A 12,518-nucleotide genomic window follows, 5' to 3' on the forward strand; every position below is an offset into this window, starting at 1 on the left:
TGTGCTCCCTTCGGACGTCGGTAAGAGTCTCTCGGCCTCGCAACTTACCTTTCCATTTGACAGTAGGCGAGGCTTTACCGTCCGACTCTACGAGTCTCGACTTCTCGTCAAATCCTGCAAAAAAAAAAATCCTCTCAGCTATCCTCACATCTTTTAGGGCTTACCCGTTCGATGTTCTGAGTTTAATGCCCCATCGGATGCTGCGAGAGTCCTCCCAGTCGGGTTTTCCTTTCCACTCTCCCCGTCCGGCGAGGCTTACCCGTCTGATGCGTGCGCTCCCTTCAGACGTCTGGCGAGAGTTCTCCCGGTCGGGTCTATGCTTGCCGGCCGCAAGCGAGTCTCATCCATCCGATGCCGTGAGTCGGGATCTCCCTTCGGATGTCGCCAGAGTCCTCCTTGTCGGCCAGCCCAAAGCTTTTTATCTGCCAAACCGAGAGGACCCAGACGTCCGTCATCCTGAGTCTCAATCTCCTGTCGGAGGCTTCATGGGCCCTCTCGGTCAGCATTAGGCCCTTCGCCCACTGAATAGCAGGGGCTGTCAGCCAGTAGGGCCCGTACGCCGACACCGTGACCTATTCCGGTCGAGGCAACTCGGGTCCTCCCTGTTGGGCACCACAACCACGCTGCTCCTCCTCATCATCCAGTAAGGCTCACCGTTCCAACGACACAAGCTCCCGTTGAGCATCGGCTCGAGCCCTACCGACCGGGCGCCCACAACCACGTAGTTCACTGCCTGCAGCCGGTAGGGCCTTCTTTTCCAACGCCTAAGTCGCTCCCACCGGAGTACTTAGGCCCTTCCGGCCTGCCAACGAGACGACTTCTCAGAAAATCAAAATCAGCCCCCGCCAGAACTCTATGTTATTTTTGGGGGGGCGTTCTTTAAACTGGCGGCTGTCCTCTTGTAATTTGCTTTTTGGGGGGTACTCTAGGTTCGGGCCATTCCCGAGCTCGGAACCCTTCCCCGGACAGCACGGCAAATACGCATACCATACCTCAGCTAATTATATGTAAGCGTGAACTAGTGAAATTATGTTTTTATTAACAAGATTCGGGAGGAGCGCATCAGATACTTAGCCTAATCGACACAGGTGGACCATAATCAAGTAATCAATCCCATAGTATAAATATTGCTGACTTACCTCTATCCATTGACGGTTTATCAGCATCCCTCCTCCACCCCATCTCCTTACTTTGAGTTCACTTTATGAATAGACGGGTAAGGGGGTACTCTAGGTTCGGGCCATTCCCGAGCTCGGAGCCCTTCCCTGGACAGCACGCCAAATACGCATACCATACCTCAGCTAATTATATGTAAGCGTGAACTAGTGAAATGGAAGCAAAAGGCTGATTTCTTATTCAGAGGCCTTGCTGCTCAGAGACAGTATGATTCATTCGTTCACATAAGAGGAGTATTCCTGCGAGTCCTCTTTGGTTTACTTAGATGGACAATTGTGGTGTTCTCAAATGAAGGTTAATGAAAGTACATTTCTATTTCGTGGCCCATCTTTGTGTTTCTACAGAGGGCTTTTATAGAAAATCTGAAAATCTGCCACATTGCACTGCAGGTCTAACTCAGGTCAAACAGAGTGTTTAACGTTAGTCAGCTTGAAAATATGGAGCAGATATCATGCTCTACTGCATGTATCCTGTATATTTCAGCTGGCAACGAAACATCAATATTAATCACTTCGTTAATCACCCGCTGTTGTATTTAAGGGCCGTTGAATTCGTTATTCATGGGGCTGTGTGCACACACACACATTGTCTTTCCTGCTCTCTCTCTTTCTCTCTGCTCGCTTGCTGTGTTTCCCTTATACAACCATTTCTCTTAATCAGAACAGGGAATAGACATTGTTTCAGAGAAATCCATGATTTGAGTGTGATGATGAAAAATAATTACATAAAAAGAAAAAAGTTGACTTGAATTTTGAGCTTTAGTTGTGCTTCAGTTATTGTGACATGTCATGATTAGTTTGTCTGTTTCCAGTTTTTGCAAGGCAGCACTGTGTTTTGAGGATGAGGGATCATGCGATGTTAGCTAACGGGTATGATGTCATTACATTAAATATTTAACTGTGATTGGTCTTTCTTATATATATATATTTGTATACTGAATTATGATTGGTCCTGTATTCTGTGTACTTATTTAACACTTATAGAGTTTACTTCTGGAACCCAACTGTTGTGCTCTGTAGTTGTTTATACTGTGCTGATTTTTATGTGTAGCCCAGGGGCATCACTAGAATCCACTGATGTATATCAACCTGAGAATGATTTTCTCTGATAATATTTCAACAATCATGTCATGTCTGTTGTCTATAAGCTGTTTAGAATCACTCTTTTGATCTAATCATCAAATGGGTGTGCAAAAAGGTCTGAAATTGTTTATGATTCGGTTTGATTCATTTAGACAGTTCAGCCTTGCACTGTATTTCTTGCAGCGGTTTCTCACACTGCAATAGTAATAGGATATTTTGTAAGACAGAAAACAAAAAGACTGCTGGATTATATGGATATTTACCCTCAATTCATTGTAGAGAACAAAACTTGCAAATGTCTTCTTTTATCATTTGTCAACGATAAAGCAGTGCATGCAGCTTGTTGTAAACATTATTCTTTTTCTTGCAAGCACTGGTATTTCCTTTGGGAAAGTATTTTGCTTGTTTACTGGACTTATGGGACAACATTTGAGTGCATCTGTGAGTATGTTTTATGTATAATCAAAGAGGAAGACTTCTATTTTGACAGGAAGACTTTTTTTAGTGTTTGCCATAAACAGGAACTCTGGTCCCTCTCCAGTTTCTGAGTGTGGTGTAGCCTGTAGGCACTGGCTCTTCCTGCATCTAATGAAGGCTACATTTGCCAGGGAGAAAACCTACCCAACAGCCCCTGCGCTATCAGTTCCAGTTCATCACTGTGTGCGTGGGGCAATGCACCTGTCATCTTTCTGTTCATTGTTCTTGTTCTTTAATTTGTGAACCATTGTAACAATGCACTCATGGCGTCACCTTTCTTCTAATGACACAGCTGAATCTTTCCTTTGGCATGAGAGGATGACTTGCTGACTGATCTATTTTAGACCAACTGCTTATCAGACAACCTAAAACTCACTCAGTTCATTCAGCAACCTCCCAATTCGGTTTTTTTTTTTTTTTTTTTGAGATATAAGCTTCTGATACACAGCATGACTAACTGCTATCATTATTAATCTCATAATTAAAGTACATTATACACTCATTTTCAAATATGAGTCCTTGAAAACCAAATTGCATTTGACTGAATTATGTCTGGGGTGTGGGTGTGTGAATAAATTCAAAGGAACGTTTGTTTATTATGAGTCTTTTATGAGTTTAATAATTAAATTCCCAAATGATCCTGTTGTGAATCCAACCGTACAATTGTTGCTGATATTTTTATTTATTTATATTTTGGCTTGCTGTCACTCATGTAAATTTTTCTACCATAAATCTTTTTGCCGCTGCAGTTCTCCTCACAAGCTTCTAACTTATATCCCTGCAGACAGTGACTGGGTAATGCAGGAAAGATGGGCCATGTCAAGAATTTATTATACAGCAATATTCAGCGGCGTTGAGTATTTATGATACATTGTCTGCCAGTGACCTTCTATCCGTCATCATGCAGCAAAAAGCCGAGCGTAATTGTTGAATAACAAGGTTCAATTGATTTGGAATGAGTCAGTCCCTCTTGGCAACTGGACAGCAGACATTTTTTATTGGATAGGCTTTGGGCAGCTATAAGTATATTGAATTCTGGCCTCCTGTCTGCAACGAGCCCCATGTACCGTGTGGAAGTTTAGATTTTCAGTCCAAACTTATGTCTGCTGCCATGCTGGACTTGTAGCTATGCCTTGAGATGTTTATTCTGTGGGTACATTCAGTGTCATTCCTGCTGAAAAGACAAAAAAAGCTGGTCAGCATTGGATGCGTTAGCATGTGTTCAGCATGTGTTTTGGATTCTGGCCTTTAAGGACTGTGTTCCAACTTTGCAACTAGTCCACCATGTTAACCCACTAAGCTTGCTAGTGAACAACAAAGTTCAACTTAGTTTTAGTGTATTTATATTATTTATTAAATTGATCGAAAATGATAGTAAAGACAATCATATATTACTAAATGTTTATGTCAAGTAAATGCTGTTCATTTAAAATTTCCATTAATCAAAAAAAAATAATCTGTATATTAGAATTATTACTGAAGAAAAAATTGTAGTTATGGCTGATATAAATTCAGCTTTGCCATTACAGGAGTAAATTACACTTTAAAATATATTATAATAGTAAATCATTATTTTAAATTGTAATATGTCCCAGCATAACTGTTTAAATAGCCATGACGAGCATGAGAGACGTCTTTCAAAAGCATTAAAGGGGTCATATGATGCTTTTTTAAAGATCATTATTTTGTGTAACAGAATATGTTGACATGCTTTAATGTTCAAAAAACACTTTTCAAATACTGTACATTATTGTAGGTCCTCTATCCCCCGCCTCTCTCAAACATGTTGTTTTCTACAAAGTCCCTCCTTCCGACAAGCGCAGTCTGATTGGCCAGCTGACCCAGCGCATTGTGATTGGCAGAACACCACAAGCACTCGTCGGAAGTGTATTGCCCTTTTCCATAATCAGAGGCTTCATCTTTCAAAATAAATATAAAGACAGTTAATAATGTCCTTAGTTTTACCATCAGTTCAAGCCTGAAAGGGGAAAAGAGTCACGTGACAGACACACTGATAAAGCCCATATGTGTTTGCAGTACACAAGCCACGGACAGTTAAGACAGCTGACTCCAATGAGATGTGACCCTGCCTCTCTCTCACACACACATGCGTGCACACACACTCGTGTGGCGCAGATAATACTGGCAAAACTCAGCATTTGAACAGTTAATAGCAAATACTTAAACTAATAAAAAAACATACTTACAGTAGCTGATTCAGAAGCGTCAGATTGTCATAGCAAAGTCAGAATAACCTCCTCTCCTAGATTCACGTCCATAAAATGCGTTGCTTTTCTGTTGTAAGTAATCTTAAAGCTTCCTAAATGCATCTTCTTGCGGAAAGGCCAAATAAAGTGCTTTTGATTTCACCTAGATACACACAGCATCTCACTGACATGGCTGCTTCAACACTAACTGCGGTTACTGAAACCTCACCTTCTTTCTTTGCTTGAACATTTGGGTGCCATTACACAAATATTTCCACATAGTGATGTAGACATGTGGGGGCATGTTTGAGTGAGCCGTTTTAGAGGGGCTTGACCGTGTTACTTTGATAAAGAATATCTCTTTGGATTTGAGACTTTAGTCTTTGCAACTTTACAGATCTTCTTCATGCACCAAGAGCTTGTAACACCCCAAAGAGAAAGGAAAAATTGAAATCGCAACATATGACATCCTTTAAAAAAATCATCTCTAAACATTTAAACAGTAGTACTTAAATAAACACTGTTGTATGGCTTGGCGTGGTAGGATGGATAAGATTTTTCTAACTAATATTTTCCATAGCAAGGGCCAGTGTTGAATGCTGGGATTGCTCATCTTGCATTACACGGACAAAGAAGCAGCGAGGTCAAGAGGCTTTATGCTCCAAATGAAAAAGTACAACCTAGTTGCCTGTTTGTATAGTCCAAGACCATGAAAGTTCAAAAGTCGTATTGACTCTTGTGACGGTTGAATGAAGGCACACATTATATCAAACACATGTCCTCCTCCCATTTTGCTGATATGCTGCTGCCATCTCTCACATGCCATCAGAGCATGGCATTAGTCCATCCACCATTGTGTGTCAGCGCGCTGCCTACACAGTGATACTGATATTACTTTACAGCGAGTCGGAGTTGAGCAGGCATCGTTCCATGCATCGCCAGCATATTGCTGTGAATGTAATCTTTCACTTGTATGAGTGATGATAGCCGTTACTTGGCGATGTTTAGTTTTTTAGAGTTCTAGCAGATTGCTTTTAAAACAGTATATAGTATTGCCTGGCAATAAAATAACCATCGAGGTGTTTTTTTCCAAAAGTTGCACTTTCTCTCCAGAGTTTTAGTGTGCCTAAGTTTGTGCGTTGAGAGCAGCAAAGCATAATCCTTCCTCTGGAGAAGTGTGGACTCCTGGCACCCAGAAATCAGCTGAAGAGCAGGCGCAGTCCCTTGTGTGACCTGTAGACCGTCTGCAACTGTCACTCATGCCTTCCCTCTCACCTGTAAAAGCAAAGTCCTGTTCCTCACCGACTGCTCTTCCAGTTGCCATTAACAGGTCATGTTCTTTTAAGCATGAAATGTCTGCATGTCACTGAATAACCTCAGCGTATAAACCCAAATCCACTGAAGTTATAGTATATATAACTTCAGTGGATAGAAGAGGATTTGATTTTATACCATGACGGTCCAGTGCAGCTTTATTGATTGGATTTCTCTCCTCTGAATCTCAAATAGTGACCACCTGTGAGGGAGGTATATAGAGACGCGAGAGCTATGTTTGAAGAGGAAGAATGATTTGACCGTAACGGATACACTGTAAACTAGACAGAGGCATATATATAAACTTTACAGATGTTCCTGTCTAAACATCATGAAGTACATTTTTCTGAGGGAGCATGAGTTGTATTTTTGAGTCACTTGGTGGCCCAAAGAAACAAAACCTTTTAGAAGTTTATCCTGACCAAACAATTGATATTTAGTGGCTAATAAGTGTGAAAAAAAAAATTATATATATATATATATATATGTGTGTGTGTGTGTGTGTGTGTGTGTGTGTGTGTGTGTGTGTGTGTGTGTGTGTGTGTGTGTGTGTGTGTGTGCATAAATTGAAAGTATTTCTTTGAAAAATATGAATGGGTTGTCTCAGTAACCCATAATGTTCCTTAAATTGTTGATGGTTTAATATTTAAGGTATACTCCACCCCAAAATGAAAATGTTCTCATTAATCACTCCATGTCGTTCCAAACTCGTAAAATCTTTGTTCATCTTCGGAACATAATTTAAGATATTTTGGATGAAAACCGGGAGGCTTGTGACTGTCCCATAGGCTGCCAAGTAAGTTACATTGTCAAAGTCAGAATAGTCCATCTGCTATCAGTGGTTCAACTGTAACGTGATGAACTGACGAGAGTACTTTTTGTACAAGACGAAAACAAAAATAACAACTTTATTCAACAATTCCTTTGTCAACAGTCTCCTCTGTGTCTCTCCACATCATTTAAACTGTCTATGCTCTTCTGTGTCAGCCACGCCACAAGGATGTGCTGTTTTCTTTCAAATCAAAGAATAAATACACGTAGAAACAGCACATCCTTGTGGCCCGGTTTGATGACTGATTAATGACAAAAATTTTATTTTGGGATGGAGTATCCCTTTAAAGGTCAAGATCAGGAATGGATCAAAGGCTGTTTCTTAGGTTGATACTTGATTGATGCAGTTTAAAAAAAGCTTAAAAAAATGATGCAACTTATGACAACAAAAGTACAAAAAATTCTAAGCGCTCTCACAGGGCTGTTTTACACTACCTGATTGGCAGGTTAGGGAAGCACTGAGCTCTCCGCTGTGCCAAGGGATGATGCACTTGTGAGTGTGTGTGTGTGTGTGTGTGTGTGTGTGTGTGTGTGTGTGTGTGTGTGTGTGTGATGGCCAGTAGCGCCGATGGTTGGGGAGTTTAAATGAGACAGTGATGAAGAAGAGGCCCCTAGCCTGAAGAGAAGAAGAGAAATATCAAGAGAAAGAGGAAGCATCTTTTCTTGAGATACAGCAGTGCACAGCTAAAGGCCTCAGACCAAACCGACAGCTTCAGTGTATGGGCTCTTACAGGACTAACAAAAAGACAGGTTTGCTGGATAACTGGATTACTCTTGGCAGGTGTGTTATCATGTGTTTTTGGGTTTCTAATTATAGGCTGAAGTCTTCTGGCCTCCTTTCATGTCTTGCAATTTCATATAGAAATTTGTGATACATGTTAAGTACACGTTTAACAGATTATCATTACTTAAAGGGATAGTTCACCCAAAATGTTTCATTCTGTCATCATTTATTCGCCCTCATGCTGTTCCAAACCCATAAGAGGTTGGTTAATCTTTTTAACACTAACGAAAACGTACCATTGAAAATCCAGGTAACCAAAACAAGGAAGATCCGAAAAGGTCATAAAGGAGTTGAATGAATTTTAATCCAAGTCTTGTCAGGAGATATGATTTATATAATGAACAGATTTAATTTAGGCAGTCTATATAACCATTTGGATCTTCTAAAAACTTGTGTTCAGAAGACTAACCAATGTATTATTGGTTTGAAAGAACATGAAAGTATAAGTAAATAATAACAATGATTTTCAATGTTAGGGAACTATCCTTTTAACATTTTCCTGAAATTAAAAATTTAATTAAATAAAGTTTTTATTCATTATTTTTATTTCATTTTCTATTCCATAGTTATATTTATATTTGCATTATTTATTTATTCATTGTTGTTTCAAATTATTATTAAATAGTTTAATTATTATAAAACTATTGAGTTGACAAACAAATAAGTTTCTTAATTTGTTTTTTTTTAAAAATCAGTACATTTAAATTTATTTAATAATTTTTAATTTTATTAAATTAATTTATTTTTATTTTATTTTTTACATCTCTGCACATGGTGGTCTTTGACTTATGTATGATCTGATTGTATATATGAGTCGTTATGATTTCCTCAGGCAATTTAGCTTTTTTTGTTACCTCCCACCCCTCTGCTGAGATGCAGGAATAATCCAATCAAGGCAAGAGGATGCACATCAACATCTGTCTAATCCCATTCTGAATGGGGATTTGGTTGATAGCATGCTTTAAGCGACATGCAGTAATATAATTCAGTGGCTGGCCAGACCTCATGGTTTCAGTTGGACACTAAAAGAAGAGGATACATATTGCAGAGACGGAAACATAGACGACCAGTGGCTTATATGAAATCCAAACAACGGTCATATGATGGGCCTCTCTTAGTTTGGGCTTTGGGATGAGCGGTGGAAATGCCAGGAGACTGAGTTTTCAGGCGCACACCTCTTCTGAATCCACTTATCTGATAAAGAAGCTGGACAGACGCCCATTCTTAAGGTCAGCCAGAAGATCATACTGTGTCCCTGCTGCTCTGCACCAGGCAACTGTGATACTTTTGTCATGGTTTTCTTTTGAATTGGTCACTACTGATACAGTTTCCACTATGACAGAGCCAGAGGACATCATCTATAGACATGATCTGCCCTTGTTGCTTCATATATATTTGAACAGTGTCTTTACCTGCACCTTTGCTTTATTTAAAAATATCATCTGCCCTTCATGTTTTTTTTTTGCTGAGCACTGCCTGCTCTCTGTTGAGGATCTGTATTAATTGTATTCTAGGCCTAGTTGCAAAGGCAAGACAGTATCAGAAAATAGGCCATGGTTTAATACCATGAACATCCAACCTGACACATCTAGAATAGTGTTTCCTAACCGTTTTGTCTTGCGTATCCACACAGCGCCATCAGTAAGAAACAGGGCGCCTTCACTAAACCAAAAATGTAAACCTGTTAACCCAAACTAAATATCATCCTGAATGATCATAAATCTTATTAAAATTAAAATTTTTGCAATGATTCACTAAAAACAATCAATACAGTGGATGAGTAACAGACTTCAGCTTCTTCTCAATTGGAAGCAGTCCTGGAAATTATGGTTTTCATTATTTCATGGTAGTCATTATTTCTGTTTTATGTATTTATGCAAGTTTGTATTTATTTACATTCATTTACAATTATCATGAATTATTATAAATTATTAAATATTCCTTTAAAATTATTTTGACAGCCCTAATATGTTTGAAATTATAACTTGTTTTATATATTTGTTTTTAAATTAATTGTATTTTAAAAATGTCTACAAATATATTATTATTATTATTCATTATTAGAAATTCTTGTAATCTTCTGACAGCTCATATTTTTAAAGTGATAAATTCAGTTTTATAGATGTTTTTATACATACTTATAATTTTTTTTTTTACAAATATTTTTATGTCTACAAATATTAATTGTATTTTTTATTTTTGTGATTATTATTCATTACTAGAAATTCTTTTAAGCTTTTGACAGCGCTAATATTTTATAAAGTCATAAGTTGATCAAAGTGTAGGTTAAATGTTCAACATTCCACAGTGCTTGGGAAACACTGATCTAGAACCCTTTCCTAATACAGAGTAAGCATGAAGGAATAACAGCTGGGCAAAATGTACAGTGTGTTCTATGCATTTATATTCAAGAATGTGTTCAACAAACACAATACCTCAAGGCATGCAGTTTCATTCTGATATGAGTGTTGTGCTCCACATTTACCTTAGTGAACTATTTTTTTCTGTCCATAAGTCAACGTATCCATTATCTTTTACTTGTAAACTTATTGCCTCTGAATTGATTGAAGTTGGCAAGTAGTGTACTATAAAATCATGCTTTGCATTCAAATGATCAAAGTGCAAACTGTAGTAGAAAGAATCTGGCAGACAGCGCGGGCGGCAGCCACTCTCAAAGAAATCAATGACACACAACATTTGCACGAACAAGACTGCATCCCCCATAAGCATGTATACATATTGTATTTGAAGCCCTCTTGTTAAGGTAACAGCCAAGCTGATGCTCTTAACTTCCTGTTAATGAATCTCTGGGGAGAGAGAATAAGTGTGTGTAAATGAAAGTGTGTTTCTGTTCTTGGCTGGATGTCTATTAGGGTCAAAGGGTAAACTAAACAGTGGGGATTGCTGGGGAAAAGACAGGGATGGGTCACTTGGCAAAGACACGTCACTGCAAGCAGATGCCTTTAGCATCGCACTAACCCACGGGCCACAGTAACAAACATCAAACTGAGAGAGCTTAACACCATTCACCACCAGTCCATTACTGTTAGCAGATGACACAGCGCTATTAAAACAGTCGTGCATTATGAGTGTGTTTGTGTGCCACATACTGGCACATTAAGCCTTTTATTTTCTTGTGAAAGCAGTGGGTTCGTTCAATTTTCTAGTATTTTGTTGCAAAGGGACCAGTGTTGCCATAGCATTTCCTACAGATTTTCCACCTGCAAGCAAGAATTTTTAACAGTGAATTTGTTTGAGATTATTGCTGCAGCTTGCCAAGTTGGTACCATTAAATATAGATTTTTTTCAGATAGTTTTTGGTGTTTAAGGCAAAGATTTTATAGTAAGTACAAGAAATCCTTCAAGTAAAGCAAGCAAAATTCATTTTACCTATTACCTAAGGTATCACATGTGAACTCATGCAATAAATTTAGTAGTAGCATTTAGCATATTATGTTATATAATTCTTTTTAGTTTCTTTTTTAATATCTGTATTACTATTTGAGTGTATTAAGCAGAATAACTGTTAGTAGCTCATCTGTATTCCTTATCTTATTGCAAAGGTGTAAATTAAATTTTTTATTAATTTGAATCATAGGAGGAAGATGAGGAAGGTAAATATAGATGTGATAATTAGTCTTAAATACCTCAGTTTTTGCACAGGAACTTTTTCACTTTATGAAAGGAAATTAAGAGCTTTGTATGCCTAAAAGGGCAGAAAGTCCCATGAAGAGCTGAGTTACATCCAACTGCAGACATCCTCACCACGATTCACATGATAGTTGGGCAAAAAAAAAAAAAAAAAAGATGGCTTCTGAAAGTTGCGTTTGGTGGTCATTTTTTGTGTAAATGTATATTTCTGACTAACTTTTTACACTATTGATGTTAGTTCTAGCGAGAAATCAGTATTATAGTAATTAAATATTTGTTTAGTTATCACAAAAAATCTTTCTATTTTGTTGTAGATCATTAAACCGCCTCAGAAGTCTGTCCGAAATCACTTTCATGAGTCGCCTTTGTGCAAAAAAGCTGCCTGAAAAAGTCATTGCCTCACATGGCAGCGAGTTTTCGGATGTGGCCTTAAAGCTTTCTCACCAGTAAATGACACATGATGTAGCCCAGCGGTTTCCAATTCCAGTCTTCGCGTATATTGCATCATATTTTGCATCTCTCACTTAGTTAACACATCTGATTCAGATAACCAGCTTGTTAGAAGTGAGCTACGTGCTTGAACTGTTTTCCAATCGATATATTCCTTCACAGTGTTAATTGCTCCTAATACCTGCAAGCAGGGGAGATCCATTGAAGTTTACTGAGCAGCGTCTTCACACAGAGACAAAGCTTACTAGAGAGAAGTGTGACATAATATTCCTCTATAAGTAAATACTATTTAAATAAGGGGTGGGAGGGCTGGAATTGAGAACCGCTGATGTAGCCTATTGTAGTAACGTTGTCTCTGGTATTCTGGTCTGTGTGTGCATTCATGAGCTCAGGGAGCGTGGCTTTGGACAGCGATTTGCAGAAAGGGTGGGACGTTCCCTTTCAGTGCTATCAGGCTAAAGTTAGCATTTTCCAAAATCTACTACTGCACCTTTATCTGTAGTACAAACTCTTTAATTGTTCATGACATACAAAAAATGTTTAATT

General features: G+C 38.5%; 1 protein-coding gene across 1 annotated transcript in view; it reads left to right on the plus strand.

Annotated features, from left to right (window-relative positions):
* Window positions 1-12,518, plus strand: part of LOC132154908 (XK-related protein 4-like) — a 56,616-nt gene that overhangs the window by 27,098 nt on the left and 17,000 nt on the right. The window lies entirely within an intron of this gene.

Source organism: Carassius carassius, chromosome 12, assembly GCF_963082965.1.
Source record: "Carassius carassius chromosome 12, fCarCar2.1, whole genome shotgun sequence".
Taxonomy (NCBI): Eukaryota; Metazoa; Chordata; class Actinopteri; order Cypriniformes; family Cyprinidae; genus Carassius; species Carassius carassius.